At 38.4% G+C, this 7,935-nt stretch overlaps 1 long non-coding RNA gene across 2 annotated transcripts in view; it reads right to left on the bottom strand.

The window, feature by feature from the left end:
* Window positions 1–529: 529 nt before the first annotated feature.
* LOC140343685 (uncharacterized) overlaps window positions 530–7,935 on the bottom strand; it is a 15,671-nt gene continuing 8,265 nt past the window's right edge. The window contains exons 1-2 of one of the 2 annotated variants that reach the window (XR_011923391.1): window positions 7,202–7,284; window positions 530–1,678 (exon numbers count right to left, since the gene is read on the bottom strand). This is a non-coding gene — a long non-coding RNA (uncharacterized lncRNA). Of the gene's footprint in view, window positions 1,679–7,201; window positions 7,285–7,935 lie in introns of those variants that run through there. The other variant, XR_011923392.1, reaches the window with a different exon arrangement.

Below are 7,935 nucleotides of genomic sequence, written 5' to 3'. Positions count from 1 at the left end.
GTAATGTACAGAACCAAAATTAGAAAAAAAGTTGTCTCTGTCCAAATATTTATGGATAACTGTATGTTGCATACATGGTATAACATAACACATATCATGATATCATTTGCAGAGTAAAAAACCTATAATGGTAATTGTCCAACTACGAGTAATAATCAGAAAATCAGCGCATTACATTTAAACTATTAAATTATTAAGTATGAGTCCGGCTATGATATGAATAAAGGTATGATGGCAACCTAAGAATCTGACTTTTACATGCCAACCCACTGTGACACCACAAAGCCTATGTGTGTGACTTTTGTAAAGCTCATGCACCACGCCCCTTTGTATGCACCTTCTTCATGGTTGGGCTGACCCTATTAATCACTTTACCACAAATGACAAAACAATAGAACTCTGTCATTAAATGTGGTTTCCAATGCAATGCAAAAACACCGGAGACAGAGACAAATTGTTGTTAGCTTATAAAGGGAAGTGCCCGAACAATGGCCTTAATGGTCACTTAGGGGGGCCACATCTAAATCAAGCTTTTTCATTATTTTTGTTTATTGATTACAATTTTACAAATTTTTGCAATTCAAAAACAATAAACGACACATTGTTAAAAAACTGGGAAAACACATATTGGCTCTATTTATGAAACAGGGAATCTGAATTTTCCCTCCTGGGAAACAATAAGTGATATAGAAACACATAGACCTGGAGGATTCCCACCAGGGAATGGTTGACAATGTCAGATTCTCTGATTTATAAATAGAGCCAATTCATATAACAGAGATAATCCAGTGCAGCCAATTGAAAATGCAGGTGACAATGTAGGAGCTCCCTGATTGGTTGGCACTGGTATAAACACAGATTACATTGAACACAGGTCTGCTGCACTTACCATTGTGTCTTCTCATTGACAAGATAGGTGAAATGTCCCACAAAACAAAGTCGTAACATATCATTCCTAATTTTGCCCATTGTTCAACTTTAACGGCATAATATCCTAATAGGATTCATTCATTTATTTTTTTGTTAGTATTTTTCAATTAATGTTCTTTTGATAGTCAAACAAAAAATTAGAGTGAATAGCAAATTTCAAGTATTGCACCAAAAATGATTCAATGTTATCAATGAACCTTATCAGGCAATGTCTTTCTTTCCCCATTTAAAGTCTTATTATTAGTCTTTTCACATTATTGCATATCGACTTGTCCATCCCCAGGTGTTCTACTTTTCCTCATCCAGACGTAAGTGCAGTGTGTACCAAATGATATATTTCTCCAAGATGACACTGCCTAGTAGCCAGAAGGGGGCGTACTCCAAGGTCACCAGGCCCTTAAAGTTATACCTGTAGTGACTGTAGTCCCAAGGGCAGGCTTTCAACCTCTTCAGTATCCATCCAAAACTAAACTCACAAAAGTACACCCAGAATGTATAGAGAAAGGCACGAAGAAGGAAGTTGCAGTGGAACCTCAGTAACAAATACAAGTGCTCTACACCCAACATGGCTAATCCATAGATGAACAGCGCCCAAACACTCGAGACACCTCGGAACCTCCAGTCGCTGCTGATGGCAAAGTCAAAGAAAGCTGTAAAAAGCACTTCACACACGTCCCCATGGATGGAGTAGATGTACAAGCGAAAGAGAAGGCCTAAAGGCTCTACAGATCCCATGTCCAGGCAATACCTGTGGAATAAGAGAAGAAAAAAAATTGTAAGGACCTAACTTGTCACTTTGGGTTGATGGGGTGTCACCCCATCATGAGTTCTGCATATTCTATATTCATGCCAAGTATCTATTTAAATAATAAACAAACAGATATGTGAACTTTCTCACTATTCTAATGGTAGGTACTTGTTTAGATAACCTTGTGATCTGGGTCTTTCGACCAAACAATATAGCCCTGTTGGTGACCTTACTTTTCTTCAGTGTTGTGGTAAAGCTGCTGATGAACCTACCCCCATCTACTGTTTGAAGCCCAACTCCAGGCTCAAGTCTTCCCTGCCCCATTCCTTATGCCTTTACCTTTTTATTATCTTTTTTCCAGCGATCTTCACTCTGGTCTTGTGATGTCACATGTCTTGTTTCCTTTCTTCTTACCCCAAAAGAGGACAAACCATAAAGAGGGGCACCGTGAAAGGCACCAAGCCTTCTTCTGTAAATTCAGGGTGAGGTGGAGCCTTGACTAATTGGACCCAGTTAAAATAATTGAGCGATTCTACCCAGAAGAGGGGCAGTGCCACGTTGCTTGATCAATGAGTCTTTGGAGGATACCACCGGAGGTTGGGTGCTAAACAACTAAAGTTGCCTATTTGTTCAAAGCAAAATGTGAACCAGACCTTAAAAACTTCTCATCATTAAAAGGCATCTAGAGATTTTAAATCTTTTACATCTACATGTGCTTATGATAAGCATCCCATGATTCATTGTTTTTTCATGTTTCCTTTCAATATGACTAAACGTCTCTTCAAATCTGTGTAAGGCTAAAAAGTTTTTGTTGTAGAATATGAAAAGAGTGAAAACTTCAGTCAAGTTAGGCTTTGCTTCCCGTGTCCTTCTGGAGTAGATTTTTCACTACTTACAGTCCTTTCAAAGGTATTCAAATATTAGAGTTACTATTGAAACAGGTGTCCCCATTCGAGGGTTTTTACTGAGCATTATCCCATCTTTATTGTCACCAGGTGAAAGAGGAACGTTACGTTTTAGTTATTTGTATATATATATATATATATATATATATACATATATGTATATATTTTTATATATATATATATAAAATGCAACTATGTATAATAAATAAATACATACTGAACCTATAAACCAGGGAATATTACATTCTCTAAAATATCCCCTGTTGGAAATCAATTACTGCCATAGAAACACATGGACCTGGAAGATTCCCTCAAGGAGTGTCTGATTCCCTGTTTTATAAAAAGAGCCCATTGTGTTTCGTCTTATCTTGTTAGATCATGTTAGCTCCAACCAGGTTGTATCAACTTTTATAATGGAGAAACCTTTGAAATAACTTTCTCATGGAATCTCAAACATTATTCACAGTTATCTACAACTCATGGTAGGTTAGCTTGATGGCAATTGGGTGAGATGTTTCTTACTTTGGTGGTCAGTAGAAAGAAATTTCTCCATACAGCCACATATAAAACATTATTGACTTATCCAGAAGGCAGATGTTGGTTGTTGCTTCATGAACCCTTAGCAAGCTTTGGAGGAAACCTAAGGTTCCATAGAATCCTGATTGAGAAAGGCTTGCCTAAGGTCCATACCAGTGTTTTTCAACCAGAGTTCCTCTAGAGGTTGCTAGGATTTGTACCTCTCGGGTCAGCTTTACTAGCCCCAATATTTGTTTTTACTTTCTATAATTACGTCATTCTTCCTACTGGCCAATAATGTAAGAAGCATTCTATTCACTGACCACCATGCTAATGTACTGTGAGCTGTTGATATAGTAGGTATAGCAGGGGTTCCCCGAAAGTTACTTTAAGGGTTTTTAAGAAAGACTTGATCCATATGGCTTTTTTTTCTGGAGATGATCGTTCAGGATCATTTCAGGTGACAATTTTGCATCAGTACAGATGGCCCATTACACCATTTAACAATCCACTGTGTCAGATCAATAGGCAATCATTACTAGCGAGGACTATTGTAGTCCCATTTCTACTCCCCCTCCACTCCATAGAACAGAACAGGCTACTGCCAAGCAGCCTCTCTGTACGAAGCCCGTTCATCCCCACTGTTATCCATTTCACTAACAATTATTGCAAGCAATAATTGATGAGTGTTTGTAAAAGGCTTCATATTGGAATCATTGCAATGAATGTGGCATATGATGTAGATTTATGATACAGCATGGATTCTAGCTGGATATCTAGCATTTGAATTACAAGAAGAACCTATAAATCAATGTGAAATAGCATTATAAATATATGGTATACCAAGCCAGTATAATACTAAAGTCATTACAAAAATGACTATGCATCATAGGGAGTAGGCTGTATCACGTACCACAAGGAACTGGTATTAGGATATCCTCATGTGAGGCTGTAATTCTCCAGCATTATGTATGTTCATGAACTTATTCTGCACTATTTCCATGATTAGTAGATGTCCAGGGTAACATAAAAGGTCCTGTAGACATTAGCAGCAAGTCAGTGATAACCAATGATTCTTGGCTCGTTTAAATGATGAATAAATAATTTAAACCGAACCAATTCTTCTCCAGGATGACTCATCCAGGTTGGAATCTTTCAGACGTTTGTCTCTAGGAGTGTCACTGGTTGAACACTGACTAGTCGTGAACAATCTCTTACACCAACTGCATGAACTTAAAATCGCAACGCAAAAAAATCTAATATAATATTGTACCAGTAGCATTAGATTTTGAAAAAATCTTTTTTCTTTTGTTTTAAGAAGATGATAATGTCTTTGATACAATTCCTGTCTATGGATCTTTAGTACTGGTATGAACTATAGAATTTGGTAATCTTCATAACATACTGGGGAGGTGTTGAGTGTTTTTCAGGTAAATTGGGCAAGGCAGATGACACTCCTTGGAACTTTTTGTACTTTTTGAGCTGATATAACAAAACAATTTCAACTGTATGTTTAACAGACCAAAAGGGAGTAAATAAGTAAAGTTCATTGTAGAGGTTTGAAGCATTGTTGGACGGTACATATCTATGAAGGCACAGAAGGGAACAAAATAAATCTGATTAAATTTGGTTGGATTGGTCAAGAAACTCAATGGGTTTTGGAATTTCCCAGTCAGATTTGTTTTTCAAAAAAAGGCTTAAAATGATTGTTTGTGGTGAAAATGGCTTTCTTAGACAATTTTAGAAACTTTGGACATCCTGAGGCAATTGAATCCATTTTTGGTTACTTCTCTTCCTTCACTTCTAATTGTGCTGTGGTAGGTGGTGATGCATTTATTCATTGTGTCAGGAACAGGTGACTGAAACAGGTGACCAATCCAGGATTAATTCATTCACAATATGAGTGAATAGGTACATTTTTTTAAGTAAAATGCTTTTAAAAAATTTCCTGTAATTTCACTTAGTTAACAGTCACAATACGAAAAAACAGGTGAATATTTTGCCCGTATAAAGCTGGAACTAACTGCTGGGATTTCACTTGGTTAGTAGTCATAATATGAGAAACTACTAAAATGACTTATGGGTAGCTGGAAATAATTGCTGTGATTTCACTTGCTTAAAAGTCACATTCTTCCCAAGCACAAACCCCTATATTGCTGTGCACTGCTTTTTATTGAGGATTGCATTGACATTCCTGATGGTGACTGCAGCCCTCTGTAAAAGAAACAAACAGGTATGCCAATATGTCTGTTTCCCATTGGGTGATCCCAAGTGTTGGCCTATTTGCCCACACGTAGGAAATCTGAACTTGGAATCTGAGTTCAGAGAGCTTAAATTTTAAGTTCTGCTCTGAGGGAAGAATAGCATTGATCTAAGTTGGCATCAACTATGACCATAACTGTCCCCTATTTAATGTACAGTGCTGTGTAACATGTTGACGCTATATAAATCCTATTTAATAAAAATAATAATAATTAATGTCCACCCACCACTAGCTGTATGTGTGTAGACATATAGGCAACATAAATAAAGACCCCATCACTTTTATCTGAAATGAGTGGTACTCCATACAGCACAATGTACGCAGGACACAAAGGACGCAGATAATATAAGCTATGTACACATGTGAATGAGCACTATACACACAGCACCATTCTGTTCTATGGAGAGGCGAGGGGAAGGATAAGTGAGCAGCACCCCACTGTGCTCTCCGCCATTGAAATACACAGTGTGGTTCCCAATGATTGTACGTCAATCCATCAGGACAGGCCAATGAATGACATTGGGGGATTGCTGTACAAGTCAGATTTTCACCTGAGACAAGCAAGGCCGTTCGTCTCTGGCGACAGCAATTTGACATTACAAATTGATTAATAGGTTGAACCTACTATTGCTTCTTTTGCACCACTTATTTCTTTTTATAAAAAATCAAACAATTTACCAGATGGATGAAAAGTGTACTGTAGTAAAAAAAACTGTGAAATTTACTTCTGATATGTCTGGGGAGGGAAATTGATAAAGCCCTGCACAGATGTCAGATTTCTGTCGCTGGAAATTATCTTTTGTGATTGTTTACAGTGGCAGGAGAGTGGATGAGCACTGTACACTTATCAATGTTTTTTTCTAAAGAAGGGAGGGAGGTGATCGAGCTGTATACTCCTTTATAGGAAAGTACAGTTGTGCCCCTCTTCCCCATTAGTTGTGCATTAATTCACCAGGACCAGGATGCAACATTTTTGCCCGGGACAAGCGCAACTGTTCATGTTGGGTGACAATAATCTATGTAGCTTCAGAGGAACTACATTTTCCAAATGTGGGACAGCTGGGGGGTATAGGAATGTGACTGTCCACAACAATTGTTATTTCTATAATGGAGAGTCAATGAGAGTTGGTATTATTAAAAAAAAAACAGTATTTCTATAGCAAATGACAGATACAAATAATGACACAGGAGAAGAAGAGAACCCTGCCCACAAGAGCTTACAATCTAAAGCTATGTACACACGTTCAATGGTTCTTGCCCGATAATCGGCTCAGGGTTGATATCGGATGAGAATTTGGCGTGTGTACAGTGCCCGTCGTCCATCGTCCGAACGATCGTCCTGGCAGATCCAAGGCAGATGGAGGACGAACGATCGTAATGCAAAGGAGGAGGGAGAGAGCGCAGCGTGTTGCTGCTCCATCATTCTCTCCTTCCCCTTTCCATAGAGCATCTTTTAGTCTTTCCAACGACAATATTTTCAGGTGTGTATGCGGCTTAAGAGTTGCAAATCAGGCTGATAAGAAACATCACTTTGGTTATAACCCATATATTATCTCTTTAAATGATTCTTGTCGTTTTGGCATGATCACAAAACCATCAGCTCCACAAAACATCAGTTGAAGAGCCACCCAATAAACCACAGACCATTGTCGTATTTTTCTGCATACCTTAAAAGTGTATGTCCAGCAAAAAAGATTTGGGCTAGAGATACAGGTGGATAAATATATAAAGCAGTCTGTTTGCATTGCCATAAACTGGCAGAGAATGGAGCTGCTAAATTGTGTGTGATCACCTGTACAGGTAAAATGAGAAGGAGGAGACAGTGCAGAGTTTGGTTACCTTAGGTGTCCTCTCCAGCGTATGACTGCTCTATAGGTATGTGCAGCTCTTCGCTCTCTCTCTCTGTTTATGTCTCTTATGTGCTGTGTCTTATGATCATTCTGAGGTGTCTTATAATCTATCTTAGGTGCCCATACACCTTACCCCTCCCTAAATGCTGTGCCCACACCCCTCCCCAAACCTTCCCTCTCCACTGCCAGAAAAGGTGGCATTAGCCAGGATGTACAGGATGTACACACATCAAACACACAAAGTAAATACATATACATCTGCTTGTCGAAAACTCCTTTGAAGACCAACAATAGCCAGGACTATTCCTCCACAACATTTTTTGGGGGAAAGCAGGGGGCCGTGTGACTCTTAAATATTTACCTAGACATATTGAACAACAGGGCACAGGTAGAAAACCAGAAGGTGACATTTTATTTTATTTACATAGCAAACAGAACACAAAGTTCAGAGCATGCTATAGATTTTGAATTTATAATGGTCCCAAATATCAGGGGGACAGGTCGCCAAACCTTGGAGTTTCATGTATATGGAGCTTTGTATATCAATGTTCTCTGTATAATGAACCTCTTATTCATACGTCTAATAAATCAAAAAGCAGACTCAACTATCTTCCTATGGCTCTGACCTCTCCTACCAGTATCCTATATGATGTACTAATATTATTAATAAACAGCATTTATATAGCACCAACATATTACGCAGCGCTGTACATTAAATAGGGG

The sequence above is a fragment of the Pyxicephalus adspersus genome, chromosome Z (assembly GCF_032062135.1).
Source record: "Pyxicephalus adspersus chromosome Z, UCB_Pads_2.0, whole genome shotgun sequence".
Lineage (NCBI taxonomy): Eukaryota > Metazoa > Chordata > Amphibia > Anura > Pyxicephalidae > Pyxicephalus > Pyxicephalus adspersus.
The sequence above is the reverse complement of the archived record's forward strand: the minus strand, read 5'-3'. Positions and strand labels throughout refer to the sequence as shown.